Genomic DNA, 23,175 nt, shown 5'->3' with positions numbered 1-23,175 from the left:
TATCTATATGAATAAGCTAATTGCGCATGGACTGAGGCTATATTATACATTATTGTTTTTATAAGATTCTCCATATCTATAAATTTGAGTCATGCTATTTTGCTATAAATTCTAGTACTTAGGAAATTATCTTATTCATTGCACAAACTGGGGTTAATATATATATATTATTTACAAATATACATACCTGTTAGAGACAAACATATGTTTTGAGGACTTGCCTTTTAGGCGTCCATGGTATTTGCTTTGTTATGTTACGTCTGGGCTACCAAGATATAGGAACTTAGCTATACTGCGGTGCAGGCCTATTGTTTAAACATTTTTAGCTCGGGTAGTGGTCATGTTTTGTTATACTAAGACTATTGGTTGCATAGTAGAACCTGAGAGTCTAAGGTGACACTTATAACTGAGGTTATGCAGCTCCATTGTGATATTCTAGGGAGAGAGATTGTACATCACGGCACTAGTGCAGGTCCAGCCTACATTGGAAAACAAATCACCCTAGGATAATTGAAATCTATACATATGTTAAGCCTGAGTAGGTAGCGTGTCTACAACACTCCTGTATATATGTTCATGGGGGTATTAAGCATCAACCCTAGAACTCAGTTATGGAAATAAAGTACCTCTCTAGAAAGCCTGTTATATTGAGCATAGGGCTGGATATAGGCTGAACACCAAAACCTAGTAAGCCAAAGTCCAAGAACTATTTACATGTTGTTTCTCAAATTGGGGTTGAATAGGAAATACTTATAACTAAAAACAGAAATGCACATGTCGTATGGATAAAACTAGGAAACACATAATGAGATAACAAAGTAGAGGAGGGACTAGCCTTACCCCATTTACTCTATAAGACACACAGCAAACATATTATTTAAGACCTCAGAGAAGTAAGCCATGCTATCTTGGCCGCCGACAGCACGGGCTCTTGTTGAAATCATGGGTATATGTCCACCGTGTGCATGTTAGGAGGAGGAACATACCATATAAAAGGTCTATCAGTGTGATGTTACAAATGAGATACCAATGAGGCACAAACCCCAATAAAGGAGCCCTACACATGAGGCTAAGGTATAGCAATTTCAAAGAATAAATCTAGCCCATGGTAGCTGTGTAGATTATTATTATTATTGTAGTTTAATATATGTATTGTCACAGTAAGCAGTCCCACTAGTTAGTATGAGGATAAATGTTCAGACTTAAGATAATTTCCATATACTTTGTAGATCAGGAGCTACAAGCAGATTCATAGGGAGCTCCAGATTAGTCTATGCCTCTTCTGAGGTCACCGGGGACATTCTGCACTTGTAGCATGCGGCCCCGTGATACACACCAACCCACAGTGTCCATCAGGTTTTGAAAATCCCAGCATACACGTAATGCATGAGCTCTGGATCCATCCGTCTCTGTGGTATTTATGTTATGCAGTCCATACCTCCCCAGAGGGTACCAAAATGCCAGCTGGAATCTAGGAGTGTTGAGCGGTCTCTGCACCCATATCCATCTGCTGCTGTACCGCAGCGCCTTTGTCAGCGGTATTTCTCTGGAGCTTTCATGGCGCGCATCCGCCTGGTTATCATCTAAATCAGCAGCGGTTTTCAGTTCTCTGTTGGCATCCAGCAGGGTGATCTCCTTAGCCTTCTGTATGTCACGTTGTAAGCGAGTATGCAGCGGTCTTGGAAGGAAAGATGGCGGCTGCCCGTGGTCTAATATGCCTTCAGAGCTGTCACATTTCCTCTCGTAAGCAGTCAAGGTAGGTGGATAATTAGTATGAGTGGCGTTAGACTTGCAAGTCCCAGCCCATGCGTTCAAAAGAGCGTCGCCAAAGCGATCTATCAGTCCATGCATCTGGCTCAAAATGGATGTTGCTGTGTCGTCGCACATTCTAGGCCAGTGAGAGTTGAAGAGCCCGGGACACTGAAGGTAGGACGAAGGTCACTTTGCTGTTCTCTAGGAGCAGTGAGATATTAAGTCTCCATGTACACCTCCTGAATAGAGTGAAACATGGAGAAAGTAGGTAATAAAGCCTTTAAAAATAATAAGTATGTCAGGAGCTCTATGAATGTACGTCTTGTCTCAGTGATAGTTGGCCCCTCCCCCAATTATTAATATTTCATATTCCAGTGTTCTTTATGTAACAGAATATGTTCTATTTATTCATAATTAAATATTTCTACATATATCTGATGTTTTTTTAAACAATTATATATTTATACCTATATAGATAGATATACCTAGATAGACAGACAGACAGACTAGATAGATATATATATATATGATTATATATATATAATAGGTATAGATATAAACAGATATATATATAGGAATATCTATTTAGAAATACATAGAACATATTTTGCTATGTGCAGAACATAGAGAAATTAATTAAATTTAGATGGCGCTAAAAGCTGTGGGTTTCTTATGAAAACTCTTAAAATAATTTTAAATAAATAATTATCCTTTTTTAGACTATATTTTTCTGTTTATACCATAAAATTATACCACAAATATGCTATAAAATTCTTGTTAAATCTCTAAAAAAAAATTTCCTTAAAAATTAATTCCAGAATACAAAAATAATAAAAATTATAAAAATTAAACTTTATTCTTCCAGTTGATCTTTTTACAAATAATAAAATGAAGTTACCCAGAAATTCATTCCTATGAGCTAGCTTTTCTTAAAAAATACACAATTTAATGATACTCTCCACATTCATTCCGTGCCAGTTCATTCAAAAAACTTATATATGTATAAAAAACTTTCTATATAAAACCTCCAGACTGTAACTTGCAGTACTAAACTTATATCATAACAAGGAATCACACTTTATATATGGTATTTCAAACCAAATCCATATAGTTTTCTAAGCAAAAAAATATTTCCAAACAATAAAGCCTTGTCACTTAAATTTTCACAACAGACCATTTGATTTCATAGTATCCAGAAATTAAGCTATATCAATATAGTCACTCTTGGGGAGATGTGATTGGTACCAGGACAATTTCCTTTTGGTCCGGTAATCATCCCGGTTTGCACTAATATTTACTGCTTAGGAAGGAGGCAGTTACATTAGATTGGCTAGGTGGGAAGAGTCTAGCACTTCACATCACAGTATTTTTAAAATATGTTCGGAACATAGGAACAGGAAATATGTACACTAAATACATAGTTAAAATCTTTATTTAATAGGAATATTGCATAAATATTATTTCCATCTTAATGGGAGGAGAGTCCATGGTTCCATTCATTACTTGTGGGAAATAATAACCTGACCACCAGGAGGAGGCAAAGACACCCCAGCCAAAGGCTTAAATATCTCCCCCACTCCCCTCATCCCCCAGTCATTCTTTGCCTTTCATCACAGGAGGTTGGCAGAGAAGTGTCGGAAGATTCGGAGTAGTCTCTTATGGAGGGTAGTACTCTTCGAGATGGGACTGGAGTTTTAAGTAGTCCTGTCTGCCTCTCAGTGAGAGCATGGGTGAAAGTTAGAATCCGGAGATGCAGGGAGAGTCTTTCTGCGAAACCATCCCAACTCAGATCAACAGCTCCATAAGCAATCAGCGTTGACGAGTTTCTACTTTCTACCATCAAGTCCATGTCAGGAGTGATGCTACTACCCTGTCACACTTGAAAGGTCGTGTTCCTGTTCCACGACATAGATTCTGGTAAGATTGTTTAATTTATATACATATAATAATGCAAGAAGACAGGGTCACAGTGTGTCTCTTTTTCTCTGTATAGAATCAAGGGTTAATATCCTTGAATGGGGGGGGTTATGCATAATATTCTTTATTGTGTTTAATGCTGCGACGTGTGAGATAAGGCTCTGTCAATGTGTGAACAGTCAGTTTTCTTTAGCAAGAGATTGACGTAGGCCTTTTTTTGGCACGTTTTTCTCTCTAGGCAGGGGCGGTCCTGTATGGCACTCCATGTCACTGGGTGTGGCCTTTGTAACTTCCTCTTTCCTGACCGGCGGTTGTAGGAGACAAAGTTGTTTCTCTGTGGTCCGGGTCATAGGAGGTGGTGAGTGCCCCGGGCCATTGGGTTATAAAGGTGCCATTTAATTTCTATCTAGTCCATAATAAAGGTGCAAACTATGGAGGACTCTGATATGTTTGAGGGTACTCCTTCTCTAACAAAACCTAATAACTGAGTCTATTGTGAGGAGGTTCCGGTTGATCCACTTGTTCAACTCTGTTCCACATGTTTTGATAAAATTGAAATATCTAAAAAGAATAAGATATTTAGTACAACTAAGCCGTCCACCTCTGAGGGTTCTCCGTCCTGCGAGGTGCGTTCCCTACATTCATCTTCAATTGCATATGCAGCTCCCCAGGGCACTACTAATCCTCCCGTGGGAGGGGCACTTTGGCCACCAGATTTCGCTGATCAATTACAAACGGCAGTTTCTGCGGCCTTCAATGCCTTACCATGCCCGGCTAAGCGCAAGCAAAAGGTGAAAAATAGATATCCGTACCAGGGGTCATCTACTCTGTTGGATGTCTCTGACAGGTTATCCGCTGTTGAAGATGACTCCCACTCTTCGGAGGACGCTCTTTCAGGGTCAGAATCAGTGAATCTAGACCTTTGACTGCAGAGGAGCCAGACTTTAAATTTAAGATGGAGCATTTGTGCTTTCTGCTAAAAGAGGTGCTTTCTACATTAGAGGTTCCTGAACCAAAACTACTGGAGGAACCTTCAATCCCTAAACTAGATAGGGTTTACGAGGACAGGGTGGTGCCTCAGACCTTCCCAGTCCCGTTAAGATGGCTAATATTATTAAAAACGAATGGGAGAAACTTGGTTTGTTTTTTTCCCCCTCTACTTCTTTTAAAAAACTGTTCTCCATTCCGGACTCGCAGCTTGAGCTGTGGGGGGCCATTCCCAAGGTAGATGGTGCTATCTCCATGCTCGCTAAGCCAACAACTATCCCACTCGAAGATAGCTCTTTGTTCAAGGAGCCTATGGATAAAAAATTGGAGTCCATGTTGAGTGCAGTGGCTGGGGCTGCTATCTACTAGTGTGATGCTCTGTCAGCTATGGTCGAGGTGGAGACACCCCTCAAGGAGATACATAATCGAATTAAGGCCTTAATGGTAGCTAATTCATCTGTGATGCAAATATGCAGATTATTCGCCTGAATGCCAAGACATTAGGTTTTTCAGTTCTATCCGGTAGGGCTCTGTGGTTAGTCGTGGTCTGCTAACATGATTTCCAAGTCTAGATTACTATCCCTCCCGTTTAAGGGAAGTTTTTTTTGGTCCAGGCCTAGACTCTATCATATCCATGGTCACGGGTGGCTAGGGTGCTTTCCTACCGCAGGATAAGAAGAATAAGCCTAAGGGGTCTATTTTTCGTCCCTTTCATTCAGACAAGTTCCAATGCCAGTGCAGTCCAAGGGATCTTGGAAGCCAGCTCAATCTTGGAACAAAACCATGCAGAGCAAGAAGCCCGCCGAGACAAAATCGGCATGGAGGAGTGGCCCCAGATCCATCTCTGGATCGCGTAGGGGGCAGACTCTTTTTGCTGAGGCTTTGATAAGAGGTTCAGGACCCTTGAGTTCTGGAGGTCATCACCCAGGGTTACAGGATAGGATTCAAGACTCATCCGCCCAGAGGAAGATTCCTCCTGTCAAACCTATCATCAAGACCAGAGAATAGAGATACCTAGAGTGTGTGAGGGATCTCTCCTCTCTCGGAGAAATCATTCCAGTACCTCTTGCAGAAAGAGGTCTGGGGTATTATTTAAACCTTTTTGTGGTCCCAAAGAAGGAGGGCACGTTTCGCCCGATTCTAGACCTAAAGTGCCTAAACAAGTTTCTGTCTGTCCCATCGTTCAAGATGGAGACAATCAGGTCAATTCTGCCCCTAGTTTAAGAGGGACAGTTCATGACTACAATAGATTTGAAGGATACTTACCTTCACGTTCCAATCCACAGGGATCATTTCAGGTTTTTGAAGTGATTCGTGGATGCTTTTGTTATCGGTATATCATTAACTACTGGGTCTGAGTGATCGTTATGTATTTGAGCGTAGATGGTGATATTTGTGGTGCTATGGAAACTTGTAATAGCAGCGGTAGTGAAAAAGCAGTATTATGAAGCTTTTTCACTCATAGCGCAAAACTCGTAATCTAGCCGATAGATTGCTATTAACCAAACATCAGTTCAATGTAGCTGTTAGCAGCGCAGCAAGGAATCTATTAGGCACTAGATTGTTTTTGTAATTTAAAGAGGTATTCCCTCTCCAAAGATAAGAGGGTACTACCCTGGACATATGTATAAACAAGTCAATCTAAAAGGCCAAGTGATCCACAGTCCATAGTGACCAAATATATTGAACCTAATTACAATAGATCCTGCAGGTATCCACTGCTTAAAATACCTGGTTCCAAATCGCAATATTACAAACAGGAGATGTGTTTTTAATGTTGAAGTGGACAGCAATAACACCAGTAATAGTCGCTGTCTTTTAAGATAAATGAATAAAAGTTAATTCCTATTTTTCTTTCCTATGTTATATCAGAATGATTAAACACAATTACAGTGCATGGATGCATACTTTCTGGACACACCCACACATAGTGAGTTTTGTCCACCCTGTTGGAATTAAATATGCATGTTTAAAAGGACAGTCAAGTAAAAAAAACATGATTTAACAACTTTGCTTTGTTCTCTTGGTATTCTTAGTTGAAAGCTAAATATAGGAGGTTCATATGCTAATTTCTTAGACCTTGAAGGCCACCTCTAATCTGAAAGCATTTTGACAGTTTTTCACCACTAGAGGGTGTTAGTTCATGTGTTTCATATAGATAATATTGAGCTCAGGCACGTGAAGCTACTAGGAGCAAGCACTGATTGGCTAAAAATGCAAGTCTGTCAAAAGAACTGAAATAAGGGGCAGTTTGCAGAGCCATAGATACAAGGTAATTACAGAGGTACAAAGTATATTATTATAACTGTGTTGGTTATGCAAAATTGGGAAATGGGTAATAAGGGATTATCTACCTTTTTAAACAACAAAAATTCTGGTGTTTACTGTCCCTTTAAGCACTGGTCTGTAAAGTGACCCAAAGTATATACACGGTTATATTCACCCAAACAAGGTTCTTAGAGTATAATATATATTTACATAAGAAATTCTTAAGTAATTTACGCCTAGATTACGAGTTTTGCGTTAGAAGGGGTGCGTTAATAACGTGTCTTTTATTTCCTACGCGCACTTTTTTAACGTAGGTATTACGCGTAATCACGCCCGCGTTAAACAGTCTCCCATAGAGATCAATGAGAAATCAGAGAAGCACGCATTTTTCACCTAACACTCGATCTCGCGAGAAATACGCACTGCTCTGTCATATTACGTATACCACATAATGCACAACAAAAACACACAGCAAATGTACTAACAACAATCACGCAACATAGAGTCAAATTACACATTCACAAGCGGGAAAAAAATAAAAAAAATACAATAAACGAGGAATACAGATATACCTTACGATCCTACAACACGGAACAAAACAACATGAAAAAAAAAATTGCACACGCATACACAAACAAAACACTCGCATTCCACATTACGGAATATTATTACAAACAAACATTTACAACACTTCACAAATACGACACCATCACAAATTAACATTTAGATTTCCACATAATACTTTTGGACAATATTATGCAAAACGATCACTATGACATCATCGCATTCTACACATTCCACAAATACTAACTCAATATGAGCATGTGCAAATTCACACAACTAATACACATTGCACACATACTAATTACCAACAAAGCACACCTGAAAAGAATTTACAAGGCAAACCGGTACATCATTAAACATTTACATAGGGTATATAAGCACGCCACAAGCATGGCTTCTTTGACTGTGTTGCTGGTGGGTTTTTGGAGATTATAGAGAGAGATTTAGTCCGTTATTGTGAGAGTTAGTGTGAGTTAGTGTTCTTGTGAGAGTTAGTGTTAGTGTGAAAGAGTGAGTTAGTGTTATTGTGAAACTTAGTGGTAGTGTGAGTTAGTGGTAGTGTGAGAGTTAGTTAGTAGTAGTGTGAGTTAGTGGTAGTGTGAGAGTTAGTTAGTGGTAGTGTGAGAGTTAGTTAGCGGTAGTGTGAGATAGTGAGTTAGTGGTAGTGTGAGATAGTGAGTTCGTGGTAGTGAGCGAGAGTTGGTTTGGGTGAGTGTGCAAGTGGTTTTTCTGTATACTTAACACATTTACAGGCAAACACATTCAATACATACATACACTTATCAATAACAACACATACACTCCATACCCCATCCCCTCTCATACTACACTCCATACCCCATTCCCTGTAATCCCATTCCCTTTCATCCCATACCCCATTCCCTGTAATCCCATACCCCATTCCCTTTCATTCCATACCCCATTCCCTTTCATTCCATACCCTATTCCCTGTAAACCCATACCCATCCCATAGTTAGATTTTGTTTACATATCCTCATTTTAGTCTTCTTATACATTTTTATTTGTTAAATACTCCTTACCCTCTTTTATTTATATCCCTTTCACACTTTGAGCACTTTTTATTTTTTTGTTATTTATTTTGACCCCCTTTCATTTTTGCACATTCACTTTTTGTTGGAGTGTGTCGGGAGGGTGGGATAAGGGGCAGATTAGCCCTGAATTATTAGAGTTCCTCAGGACTGAGTTTAGACGAGAGGTTATAGAGGACATCAGGCAGGAGCTTAGTCAGGAGAGGGGTTGAGGGAGGGGGAGAGGGAGAGGAAAAGGAACAGAACAGGAAGGGGGACAGGAAGGGGGAAGGAAGCGGTGGGTGGACCCGACCACTTTGTTCAAGATGAACAAGTGGCTGGGCCCAGTGGTGGACATCATAGAGCTTCACAGTCCGGGAATCAGAGGACACTATGACAGGGGAAAACCAAGCTGACTAGGGAGGCGAGGTATACTATGGAGGAAAAGGAGGCCCTCGCAGAGGGCTACAAAGCTGCAGGCTCAGAAGGCCACCCCTAGGGAGAAGAGGAAGCTATGGCTGGAGATCAGGGATGCAGTTAATGCAGTGGGGGCCCATAACAGGGATGTTGAGTCTATAAAGCATCGCTACCGGGACTGCAAAATGGAACTCAAAAGAAAGATCTCCCGGGAGTACCAATACACAACAGGGACCGGTGGCGGGCCTGAAATGACCATCGAATATTCCCAATGGGAGGATATGTTGCGTCCGGGCATCTCCGAGGTGGTTATAGTCAGGATTGGAGGAGTTGATACCGGGAACCTGCAACTCTCATCTGACGGTAAGCTCATGTAATAATCTCTGTACATCAAAAATAAAGAAAGTATTCAAGGATATGATTAATGCAATTATGCTTTTTTACACATTATTACGTAAACACATTCACAATTACCTTGAGATTACATTAGTATCTTGGCTACAGGTTATGTGTGCATTTAAACAGACTGAATTCAAATGCAAAAACACATTCACATTGACCATATAGATATCAGAAAAACGGTTTGGAAAATGCGGAAATCGTATTGATTGTTATATTTCAAAGTGGATTAATGAGGCTGCATTTGTAATTCTATTGTAAGCAAAATCCTTTACATCTTTATTTGGAACTATGCTAATATATACATTTCTTTCTTTTTACAATATACAGAGTCTGGGGAGGAGGCAGCACACCAACTACAGGCTCCTCCTTCACCCATGTATGAGAGTGGTGGAGATGACTCGCCACCTCTGGGAGACATGGAAGACATCCCTCTATACTCCTCAGAAGAAGAAGCCCCCACTGCAGAAGAGATCCCTGCAGCAGCCCCTCCTGCACCATCAGCCCCTCCAGCACCAGCAGCCCCTACAGCACCAGCAGCCCTTCCAGCACCAGCAGCCCATCATGCACCAGCAGCCCGCTGTGCACCAGCAGCCCCTCAGGAAGAGATAGCAGAGGTGCATATATTATGAGATTTTAAAGAACAGATGCGTGGCTCCAGGAGGGAAAATCTTCAAAGCAGAATGCAGATGACAGAAGATATTCATGCCATTCAACAAGGCCAAAGAGAGCTTATACAAGGCCAAAGAGACATTATCAAAGGACAAAACGAAATCTTGCATACTCTCAGAGATATATTGCAGGTCCTCCGGGAGGCGCATAACGCACCATCTGCTGCTGGGCCATCTGCTCTTGTGCCATCTGCTGCTGGGCTATCTGATCCTGGGCAATCTGATCCTGGTACTCCTCAACCTCCTCCTCAGCCGGGTCATCCCAGTACTCCTCCTTCCCCTCTTCCAAAAACATCTCCCATGAGAACTCGTCGGAGGTTGCAGTTGCCCCCCACCCAGAGCCTCAGTCTCGTGGGAAAAGGGGAAGGAAGAGGAAGTATTTTTTCAAATATATATTTTTATTTATTTAATGTTTAATGGATAGGTATTTGATGATATAGTCTTCTTACACTTGTGGACCACACTCTGTATATAATCTGCTTCTATGGGACCGGGTCCATGGAGGCAGATTATTTGCAGAGTGTGGGTTACAAGTGTGTGGACACCACATCATTACATACCTATCCTTGTTCATTACATTGATTGGTTTCTGTGATGTGATGTCCAAACTGTTTCCCTAATCTCAAACAAAATGACCATTACAATTATACATGATGGCATATTACTGTTTGAATGCCAACAACACAACTTAAAGAGACAGTCAGAACATTATTGTTTTTTTTACAAAGAAAACACTTTATTACGCATTATCAAGTTTGGAAAAACAACACTTAGAGAAATACATGTTTTGCTTCTGTGATTAAATGTGTATCTATGCCTCAGAAAAATGACCACTTATTTATGTTCTTTTGACAGACCAACATATCAGCCAATCACTGATCAATCCAGGGTAACTATACAGTATGAGCTCAATGTTTTCTATATGAAAATGCAAAAAAAAATGCCCTCTAGTGGTCAAAATGCATTCAGATTAGATGCACTCTTCAAGCTCTAAGCAATGAGCAGATGAACCTCCTAGGTTTAGCTATCAACTAAGAATAACAAGAGAACTTAGATAAATTGGTGATAAACGTTTGAGATATAGTTTTGTAAAAATTGAATTTTTTGACATTAAAATCATTACTGTATTTCTTGACTGTCCCTTTAAAAAATAACATAAGCTAACATATACTAATCCTCAGGGATTGTTGGTATATCTACATGTACTTGTTCAAACATGAAAATATTGGAATAGGATACTAAGCCTGTATGCCATATTTCTATTGACGTGTTAAATAAAGTCTATTTTCTTAAAGAGACATTATTGTGTTTGAATTATTTAAGAAAGACATTTCATTTAGAAGGAATATGGTTTCAGGTCCTTTTAAGAGTTTATACATAGAAATATATGCTCACACTAATATATTTGGAGATTAACCAATGTGGAACTCATACATGACACAATACTGAGCATTTACATTAAAGGGACAGTATACAATCTTTTTCAGAGAACTGTGTGCAATAGACACTGCTATAAACAACAAAATTACCATATACAGATATCAAAATCCATGAGAAAACGGTTTAAAGACACTTAGAAAATCTGTTTAGCTATGTTGAAAAGTTAGCTTGAAAGCCCATCCCAAGTGGGAAATAAGACGATCCCCCTTCCTTTTCATATGAAAAGACCCTTTACACAAACAGGAGCAAGCTGGAGAAGGTAGCTGATGGTACTCACATCAAACTTTGAGGCTTGGGTAGGAGTCAGAAAATCACTGCAATGTTATTTAAACATAAGCAACACTAGACATTGATTATAAAAAAAGGACTATATAAATAGATCAAAAAACATATCAGCGACATTACGAGTTTTGTGTTAGCCTTAAAAAGCAGCGTTGAGAGGTCCCAACGCTGCTTTTTATCTAACGCTGGTATTACGAGATTGACAGGTAGAGGCTCACCGCTCACTTTTCTTCCGTGACTCGAGGCTACCACAAATCCCCTTACGTCAATTGCGTATCCTCTCTTTTTAATGGGATTTGCCTAACGCTGGTATTACGAGTCTTGGAGAAAGTGAGCGGTAGAGTCTCTACCTCCAAGACTCCAACCGCATTTAAAACTCAGTAGTTAAGAGTTTTATGGGCTAACGCCGGAACATAAAACTCTTAGCTAAAGTGCTAAAATATACACTAACACCGATAAACTACCTATGAACCCCTAAACCGAGCCCCCCGCACATCGCAAACACTATAATAACATTATTTAACCCCTAATCTGCCGATCGGACACCGCCACCACCTACATTATAGCTATGAATCCCTAATTTGCTGTCCCTAACATCGCCGACACCTATATTAAATGTATTAACCCTTAATCTGCCCCCCCAACGTTGCCGCTACGTACCTACACTTATTAACCCCTAATCTGCTGACCGGACATCGCCGCAACTATAAGAAATGTATTAACCCCTAAACCGCCGCACTCCTGCCTCGGAAACACTATAATAAATTGTATTAACCCCTAATCTGCCCCCCCAACGTCGCCGCCACCTACATACAATTATTAACCCCTAATCTAAACCTAAGTCTAACCCTAACCCTAACACCCCCCTAAGTTAAATATAATTTAAATAAAACAAAATAAATTTTCTATAATTAAATAAATTATTGCTATTTAAAAATAAATACTTGACTATAAAATAAACCATAAGATAGCTACAATAAAACTAATAGTTACATTGTAGCTATTTTAGGATTTATCTTTATTTTACAGGCAACTTTGTATTTATTTTAACTTGGTACAATAGCTATTAAATAGTTAATAACTATTTAATAGCTACCTAGTTAAAATAATTACAAAATTACCTGTAAAATAAATCCTAATCTAAGTTACAATTAAACCTAACACTACACTATCAATAAATTAATTAAATAAATTAACTACAATTATCTAAACTAAAATACAATTAAATAAACTAAACTATAGTACAAAAAAACAAACACTAAATTACAAAAAATAAAAAAATATTACAAGAATTTTAATCTAATTACACCTAATCTAAGCCACCTAATAAAATAAAATAGCCCCCCAAAATAATAAAATTTCCCTACCCTATACTAAATTACAAAAGTAATCAGCTCTTTTACCATCCCTTAAAAGGGCTTTTTACCTGTAAAATAAAATACAAGATCCCACCCCAACATTACAACCCACCACCCACACACCCCTACTCTAAAACCCACACAATCCCCCTTAAATAAACCTAACAGTACCCCATTGAAGATCACCGTAACCTTGAGCCCCGTCTTCACCCAACCGGGCCGAACTCTTCATCCGATGCGGGCACAAGTGGTCCTCCAGCCGGGTAGAAGTCTTCATCCGATCGTGGCAGAAGAGGTCCTCCATCCGGCCGAAGTCTTCATGCAAGCGGGGCAGAAGAGGTCCTCCATCCAGCAGAAGTCTTCATCCATCCGCGGCTCCATCTACAAGACCTCTGACGCGGAAAACCTCCTCGGCCGACGGACTAACGACGAATAAAGGTTCCTTTAAATGACGTCATCCAAGATGGCGTCCCTCGAATTCCGATTGGCTGATAGGATTCTATCAGCCAATCGGAATTAAGATAGGAAAAATCCGATTGGTTGATTGGATCAGCCAATAGAATGCGAGGTCAATTCTATTGGCTGATCCAATCAGCTAATCGGATTGAACTTCAATCCGATTGGCTGATTCAATCAACCAATCAGATTTTTACTACCTTAATTCCGATTGGCTGATAGAATCCTATCAGCCAATCGGAATTTGAGGGACACCATCTTGGATGACATCATTTAAAGGAACCTTTTTAAAGGCCGAGGAGGGTGTTCCGCGTCGGAGGTCTTGAAGATGGAGCCGCGGATGGATGAAGACTTCTGCCGGATGGAGGACCTCTTCTGTCCCGCTTGGATGAAGACTTCGACTGGATGGAGGACCTCTTGTGCCACGATCGAATGAAGACTTCTGCCCGGCTGGAGGACCACTTGTGCCTGCATCGGATGAAGAGTTCGGCCTGGTTGGGTGAAGACGGCAAGAGGTAGGGTGATCTTCAATGGGGTAGTGTTAGGTTTATTTAAGGGGGGATTAGGTGGGTTTTAGAGTAGGGGTGTGTGGGTGGTGGTTGTAATGTTGGGGGGGTCTTGTATTTTATTTTACAGGTAAAAGAGCTGATTACTTTGGGGCAATGCCTCGCAAAAAGCCCTTTTAAGGGCTGGTAAAAGAGCTGATTACTTTTGTAATTTAGTATAGGGTAGGGAAATATTATTATTTTGGGGGGATTTTTTATTTTATTAGGGGGCTTAGATTAGGTGTAATTAAAATAAATTCTTGTAATATTTTTTTATTTTTTGTAATTTAGTGTTTGTTTTTGTACTATAGTTTAGTTTATTTAATTGTATTTTAGTTTAGATAATTGTAGTTAATTTATTTAATTAATTTAATGATAGTGTAGTGTTAGGTGTATCTGTAACTTAAGTTAGGATTTATTTTACAGGTAATTTTGCAATTATTTTAACTAGGTAGCTATTAAATAGTTATTAACTATTTAATATCTGTTGTACCTAGTTAAAATAAATACAAAGTTGCCTGTAAAATAAAGATAAATCCTAAAATAGCTACAATGTAACTATTAGTTATATTGTAGCTATATTAGGGTTTATTTTATAGGTAAGCATTTATTTTTAAATAGGAATAATTTATTTAATTATAGAAAATGTATTTTGTTTTATTTAAATTATATTTAACTTAGGGGGGTGTTAGGGTTAGACTTATGTTTAGGGGTTAATAACTTTATTATAGTAGCATCAATGTTGGGGGTGGCAGATTAGGGGTTAATAAAAGTATGTAGGTGGCGTCGATGTTAGGGAGGGCAGATTAGGGGTTAATAAAATTTATTATAGTGTTTGCGAGGAGGGAGTGTGGCGGTTTAGGGGTTAATAAATTTATTATAGTGGCGGCGATGTCTGGTCGGAGGATTAGGGGTTAATAAGTGTAGGTAGGTGGCGGCGACATTTGGGGGGACAGTTTAGGGGTTAATAATTATAATATAGGTGTCGGGGATGTTAGGGACAGCAGATTAGGGGTTCATAGCTATAATGTAGGTGGCGGTGGTGTCCGGAGCGGCAGATTAGGGGTTAATAATATAATGTAGGTATCAGCGATAGCGGGGGCTGCAGATTAGGGGTTAATAAGTGTAAGATTAGGGGTGTTTAGACTCGGGGTTCATGTTAGGGTGTTAGGTGTAGACTTAGAAAGTGTTTCCCCATAGGAAACAATGGGGCTGCGTTAGGAGCTGAACACTGCTTTTTTGCAGGTGTTAGTTTTTTTTCCAGCCAGCTCAGCCCCATTGTTTCCTGTGGGGAAATCGTGTACGAGCACATTTTTCCAGCTTACCGCTACCGTAAGCAACGCTGGTATTGCGGGTTGAAGTGGAGCTAGATTTGGCTCAATGATCCCTTTTCTGAGGCTAACGCAGCGATTCAGAAAACTCTTAATACCAGCGTTGGCTTAAGGGAGCGCTGGAAAAAAAAGGCTTGTTAGCCCCGCAGGTCTTTACCGACAAAACTCGTAATCTAGGCTTATATGTGTTGATAAAATGAGTGTATAATATCCATTTAATAAAAAAAAACACGACATAACATCTAGAATAAGTAGGCATCTCATATATTTAGCATATGATAAAGGTAAATTCATATTGATTACTTGATTCAAATACAATAGCGCATCTTTAGGAACTAGATATGTAGAAAATTCAACACAACACAGTCATTATTTATAAAAAGCAAAATATTGTTGACAAACATATTAAACAAGATGGACTATATTCATGAATTTGCACTTGCCTCAAAATATCTTATGCAGGAAAACATATTGCTTTCATTTGTTTATTCAACGAGACAGCAATCAAAAGAGATTTTTGTGTTCTTTATCATCTATGGTTCAACAATGTACATGATACACACAATCCATACTCGACATGGTTTTAAACTTGTCTTCTCATTCACAAACGTGGGTTACGTGCAAATTCAAATATTGCAGGATATGTAATCCAATAAGACGGATTTAACACCTTGGCATGTGATGTCTTAATTAACATGGTGCATCGTTGATAGCGTAAAAATGCCATCCAATCTATGGCACATCGTTGATTGCGTAAAAATGCCATCCAATCTATGGCACATCCTTGATCGCGTAAAAACGTCAGCCAATACAAGGACTCATTTGATAGCTTGGCAGGTGACATCTTAAGCAACATGGCGCATCCTTGATCACATAAAAACGTCAGCCAATACAAGGACTCATTTGACAGCTTGGCAGGTGACGTCTTAAGCAACATGGCGCATCCTTGATCGTGTAAAAACGTCAGCCAATACAAGGACTCATTTGACAGCTTGGCAGGTGACGTCTTAAGCAACATGGCGCATCCTTGATCGCGTAAAAACGTAAGCCAATACAAGGACTTATTTGACAGCTTGGCAGGTGACGTCTTAAGCAACATGGCGCATCCGAGATCGTGTAAAAATGTCAGCCAATACAAGGACTCATTTGACAGCTTGGCATGTCAATAAGAAACGTATTTATATTTTCTAAACTCGTATGTGCTATATTGGTAGCTAGCAATGTCCCGCTAGATAACGTAATACTGTGATATATGAAATAGAATCCATTGTTGAAACTAAGGATATATTTCATTAGAAGCAGAGGATTATTAACTATTTAGCAAGTAGCAGGGTTTAAATAGACCTGAAAACAACATTTTATGTTACACGATTATGTAGGACATTGCAAATTGAAATCCTTTTTCACATTGAATCTTAATCTTTGGATTATTGTGTTTCAAGTCCCTTTAAATGAGAAATAATGATAGGAGATACATTATGAAAATAGAAATTATTTATACATTATATGTTACCTATAGCTATGGTGTCCATCTTTACCATTTAAAAAAGAACACATGAGAAATACATATGTCAGTGATGTTTTAAGATATGTTAAGATTTATTTGGAATAACAATAATGACACATGATTTGATCAAATGTGTTACTTATTCAAGTTGAAATATGGTCAGCCTACCTATAGCAATATATTGTAGGATAATTAAAGAGAAAAAAGAATAAGAGAAAAATATTAATCATCTAAAATATGCGCATTACACACAGCGATTGATATTGGTAAACTACTACAATAAGATATAAGTGAAATTTTAATACATGTGCTGTCAACATTCAAATAAGAGTCTGTTTTTTTAAATATTATATATCCATGTTGATGTAAAAAGGACACAAATACATTAGAAATGCATATCCATTCCTTTAGAATTGTGGTCAGCATCACTTAAAGGGACATGAAATACAAACAATTAAGTTTCAGGATTCACAGAGAGGATACAATTTACATCACATTTTAAATTTACATAGATTATCTCATTATATCAATCCTGGGATCATTTGTTAAAGGTGCATCAATTCACGAATAGTTTCAAAATATATATACAACCAGAAATATATATATATATATATAGAGAACTTCAGTCCTATGCTAATCATAATCTTGCAAAGATAAACCTTTATGAGAAGTATATCAAGAAAATGACTCAAATTCAATTTGAGATGTAAATATTAAATTTATTGACAATTGTATTATATTTATGAATCATGAATGACCATTATTTTGTTTCATGTCCCTTTAAGGATTAACCACATAAACTATAGATTTCAATCAATGCCATGAATAAAGAGCCATTTGACAAGGTAAAAGAGTGCATCACAGTCCTTGGAGGGAATTGACAAGGGCCAACACAGCCCCATTGGAGCCATTTGACAAGGTAAAAGAATGCAACAGGCACAATAAAAAAAAAAAAAAGGACAAATGGCAACAACAAGAACTGTAAACAAGGTAACATGTGGACGGAAGATTTGTATCTGTGCCCTCGGAGCATCTCCGGATCCTCCACTTATGGGTCATCAGCATCACCCTCATCGTCCTGTGCATGTCCAGCTCCAGATTCATGCATTAAATTTACACGCATCATACGTCGTAGAGTCAATTGCTGAACCTGTAGCTGGGCATGCATGGTGTCATGCATCCTTCCCAGGAACAGACTGTTCCACAGCATGGCCTGCTCTATATGTGCTAGAGCCTCTAGCATCAGCCATGCTGAGTCACAACCTAAAATAAAGCAAACAAAGAATATTAATGATAATTACATAACATAATAAAAAGAGAGCAAAGATATATTGTAATAATAAAGACAAATCATTATAATTAAATATTCTATCTCAAAGATTTACACATTAAATATGTTCTACAGACATAAACCATTAAAGGGACAGTTTACTCAAACATGTTCTCCCCTTTAATTGGTTCACAATGATCCACTTTACCAGTTTGAGTGTATTAAATTGTTTAAAAATATTTCCATTGTCCTTACATTGGCATTTGAAAAAGTTTAGTTAGCCTGTGGTATCCACACCTATCCTTAAACCTTTTGGCCTCGAGGCCAAGCTGAGTAAACACTGCAAGCAGAACAAATTACACTCCCAGTGGGTTATTGAAGAGATAAGTTAAGAAAAAGTTATTTTTCTATTGTTCTATCCAAGTAGTGGTGATTGGTAAATGGAGTGATATGAGATCAAATATATTATAATGTGGAATTAGAATGATACTTACAACTGTGCCTGGGAAGGATAATCCGACACCCAGGACAATGAAGGTGGGGACTGGGGGGATTGAAGGGGGGAGGGATGGGATTGGGCTAGGGAGGGAAGGGGGGAGGGCTGGGATTGGGCTGGGGAGGGAAGGGGGGAGGGATTGGGCTGGGGAGGGAAGGGGGGAGGGATGGTCTGCCGCTCTGGGTTAGCCTGTACAGCTGGGGAGTCAGGGGCCTGGTGAATTGGGGGCTGGTCAGGTGGGGAGCTGTACGGGCCAAAATACGGGGAGAGCGGTGAGGGGGGGGGCAAAGGGGCATTTTTTGGGAGGGACAGGAGGAATGGGAAGGTCCGGGAGGGGCTTCTACCTGGGGAGGGACTTCTACCTTGGGAGGGGCCTGGGGAGGGTCGAGAAGCTGATGCCCAGAAAAGTTCCATCTGAAATATATAATAAAAATATATTAACATCTCATACATCATGAAATTAAATCAAGGCATTTAAACATGATTATGTTTTATGTTGAATTTCTAAACAATGATGACGTAAGGATATGGTCTGCATATAGGCACTCAGATGAATAGCACTGACTGTCTGTACAATCTGAAGATGGTTATTGTGGTTTGGCATGGAATATGCTTGTGACATCATGATGTCATTAATGACAAATCATACATAAATGAAAGAAAAATTCAAACAAATGTTCATGCTGCATGATATAAAAAAGGGGGGCAGTAGTGTTTTCTAAAAATAATGGAATAATAATTTTGTGCCAAAGCTGTAGACTTTGATTTTCTTCCAGAGAATGTTTTCAAACAATAATACATGTTGGATACATGTTATATATATATTTGACTTCCTCCTCCGTCTCACATGTTACATCAATCTCTGTAAAACATAACATGCTGTGTACACTTTAAAATCAGATATTATATCATATGTTACTGTTGCTCAAGGACACACATCAATATTGCATTAAAGATATACTGAGCCAAAGTTATGAATTACATCATTTTGATGGAGCATACACACAACATTAGATTTTTTATTCTCGAGTAATAATTACATTTTGGTTTCTGTATTTTTACAATTATCTCAAAAGCAGAGTACATGGAACATTTAAGAGTTCTCATGTGTGTATCACTTGATGATTGTTGTCTAAATTTATAATAAAAAGAAACATATGCTATCCATGTTCTGAAGAACAAAGGTGTAGACTAAGAAGCTTTGAGATCTTAATCTTTCAAGATAAAAAATAAATAGATATATAATTAGAGGAGTAAATTATCTGTTTTATTCAAATGTAATGCTTCATCAGAATCATGATCATAATATTTATTACAAATACACCTTCAATGACATATGCATGAGTCAATGGACTTACCCAAAGCTGGCAAAGGCATCTCATCATTGGTGCTGGAACCCTCTGGGCTCCCCACAGCAACTTTATCTATTAATGATATATATATATATTAGTGAACACAGTTTGGACATCACTAAATCAAATCAGTATTGAATTTTCAAAATAATATACTTAGAAATGTTAAGAATAGACCACTAATATGAACAATAGATGCATGAGTTAATCAAGGTGATTATAAAGAAAATTATATCTTTAACATATGTTTAATTTCTTACTAAATTAGACAGACTATTCATCTAATATGATTCTATTGCATATCTAAATATAGCTATTGATCGTTGTTTTTTTAAATAATACACACAAACAACACTTTGAATAACAACTGGTGAAAAATCAAACCAAAGCCATGTGGCACATAGATCCATTTGTGCAATGTACATTAATCTTTTTTGGACACAACACATATTGATCACAATGCAAAACTGAAGTTATTATGAAAAATATGTCATCATGACATCATGTGATATGATTTTCTAATAAGGATAACAATAGACTGCAGCAATTTAGATAATCAAATACAATTTTAAATTATTTTGAAATCACATGTGTCTAAATCCTAAAAGTGAAATGTTTGTTTTCATGTCCCTTTAAGGATAAGAATAAATAAAAAAACGTATGAAATTTATATTTTTAGAATCGGCACTTTTTCAAAAATATGTTAGTGTTGTCTAAATGTATCAAAAAAATCGCAAGAACTACACAGGGGCAGAATATAAAATGGGCAGGAACCTAAGCTTACATTAAAATGAAGATATCAAGAATTGAAGGGATATCTTCAAATACTCATAATTTTAGATTCGTATTACAATGTAATCCCAACTTTGATTCATGATTCTTATTTTAAAATAACCAGAAAAGATAATAAGAGTATCCATATAAATATTGATCAATGTGAATGTATTATGTAATGTTATGTCCAGGTTTGTAAGACAAAGGTAAATTAATATGAGACATACCATGCTGTGACGAAACCTGGCTTGAGGTTCCAGCACCAACATCAGGATCTGTAAAATATTCAATGAGGATTGGATATCATTAATACAAATCAGGTCATGGAGACAAACAATCTGATTTTTCAATTCTAATTGACAAAGTACAAATCTATTTGTATTCACATGAGTTCATTGTTTCCTCAATTAATGTCTAAATAAAGAGATCCTGTATTCTTATTTTCAATCTTTTATGTTGTTGACTGTAGCTTTAATTCATTTTGTGTCTTCTTGCATTCTCAACAATTGATAGAGATAGTTCATTTTTTATTTTGATCTTGCTAGTATAGCTTTTATAATGTAGAAGATTGTAAATAAGGATACTGTATTCTTCCCATACATACTAATTAACGTATACATTTGACCAACAGAATTGCGCATCCGTGATTTGACCAACATGTCTAAAGCGATGCCAGTTACAGCAAACACATGTTCACGTGTGTGCGCAATTCTATCTTTCGTGATCATTGTGCAATGATTCCAAGTGGAATTGTGCATCCGTGATTTGACCAACATGTCTAAAGTGATGCCAGTTACAGCAAACACATGTTCACGTGTGTGCACAATTCTATCTTTCGTGATCATTGCGCAATGATTCCAAGCGGAATTGCGCATCCATGATTCAGAATTGTTTTGTATATAGTAGTGTGATGAGTATCATTTATAAAGACTTCAAATATATTGGTAATTGGGTTTATTACGAGATTCAAATCGTATATTTGTTAATATTGAACAATAACAAATAATATTTAGAAATGTGTTATGATTCAATAGTCAATGTATGAAATGGCAGATGATAGGGATTTCACAGATGCGCAATTCCTTTTTCGCTCTGTGACGCATATTCTGTAGAGCGCAAGAAACATCACTCCTATTTCATGTGTGACAAATCTAAAATCAGATATCTGAACATCATATGTAGCGTATGTTGTGAGATCTATATAGGTTGAATATATGACTATATTCACATTTCTTAAAAAGTCTACTCAAATATTAATACATTATATGAAGTTGGATATTTACCTGGTTCAGATTCTCTATCATCCTCTCCCAGGCCACCGGACGGAGAAGCAGCTGCACTGGCCTCCGGGTCAGGACTTTCTGATCCAGAACCTGGGGGGGAAGAAGGAGAGGCCGAGGAGCGAGAGGATCTAAATCTGCATGGGACCCGGAGATTGAGGAGGTCGCACATAAGTCACCACATAAGGGAGTAGGTACAGTTTCCGTTGGGGCTTCAATTTTTTCCCATCCCTCTTACGGGCTTTTACACACTCCCTTATGAGATCGACTTTTTTGTGCAGACGCAACCTCATATCTCTGAACCTCCACATGATTTGATCCTGGCTCCTCTGGACGCCCAACACCAAATTAACATCATTGGTGATAGATGCCCAGAGGGCCTACTTAATACTCTGCTTTGTCGACTTCTTCTTGTTCCCAAACAGCTGCGGATAGAAGTCCTGGATAGCGTTGACCAGTGCTGCACTCTCCGGCATGGTGAACCTGGGAGGCGTCATGCCTGCTATTTCCAACAAAATAGTATATAAACTGCCAGCAGGCATTAGAGAACTGACAAAGATGGACTTTTTTATGGTGAAGTAAACATGAGATGCACCATGGGACATGGTATCTGTACATCTAATTGGATAAAATATTGAAATTTTGTTATCATGTCTGTGAGACCATAATGACTCAAGTTATGTTTGTGTGATGAATTCTGATTGGTTGTTCCTTAATGTTTCATATCTTAGTAACTTCCACACACATACCTCCTGGGGGTGCTGTTACTACATTTTTCATGTAGACTTATTTGTAACTCATGGGACTGTTATGGGGATATGTGTGGCGCAGATATAATAGCCGTGATACATTAAATATTAATTTTACAATTTATTAAAAATATATATAATCCTTTCACATTATTAAATGTTTTACACATTTCGATGTTTAATATTGATCATGTTCTTTAATACAAATACGTTTTATTAATACAAATTTAACATTGTATATATTTATTGTTTATTAAATACATTTTGTGACTTATTGTGAAGTATTGACATTGCTCTATTAAATGTATTTATAATGCACATCGATTGTGTGC

Source organism: Bombina bombina, chromosome 3 (genome assembly GCF_027579735.1).
Source record: "Bombina bombina isolate aBomBom1 chromosome 3, aBomBom1.pri, whole genome shotgun sequence".
Classification (NCBI taxonomy): Eukaryota; Metazoa; Chordata; class Amphibia; order Anura; family Bombinatoridae; genus Bombina; species Bombina bombina.
The sequence above is the reverse complement of the archived record's forward strand: the minus strand, read 5'-3'. Positions refer to the sequence as shown.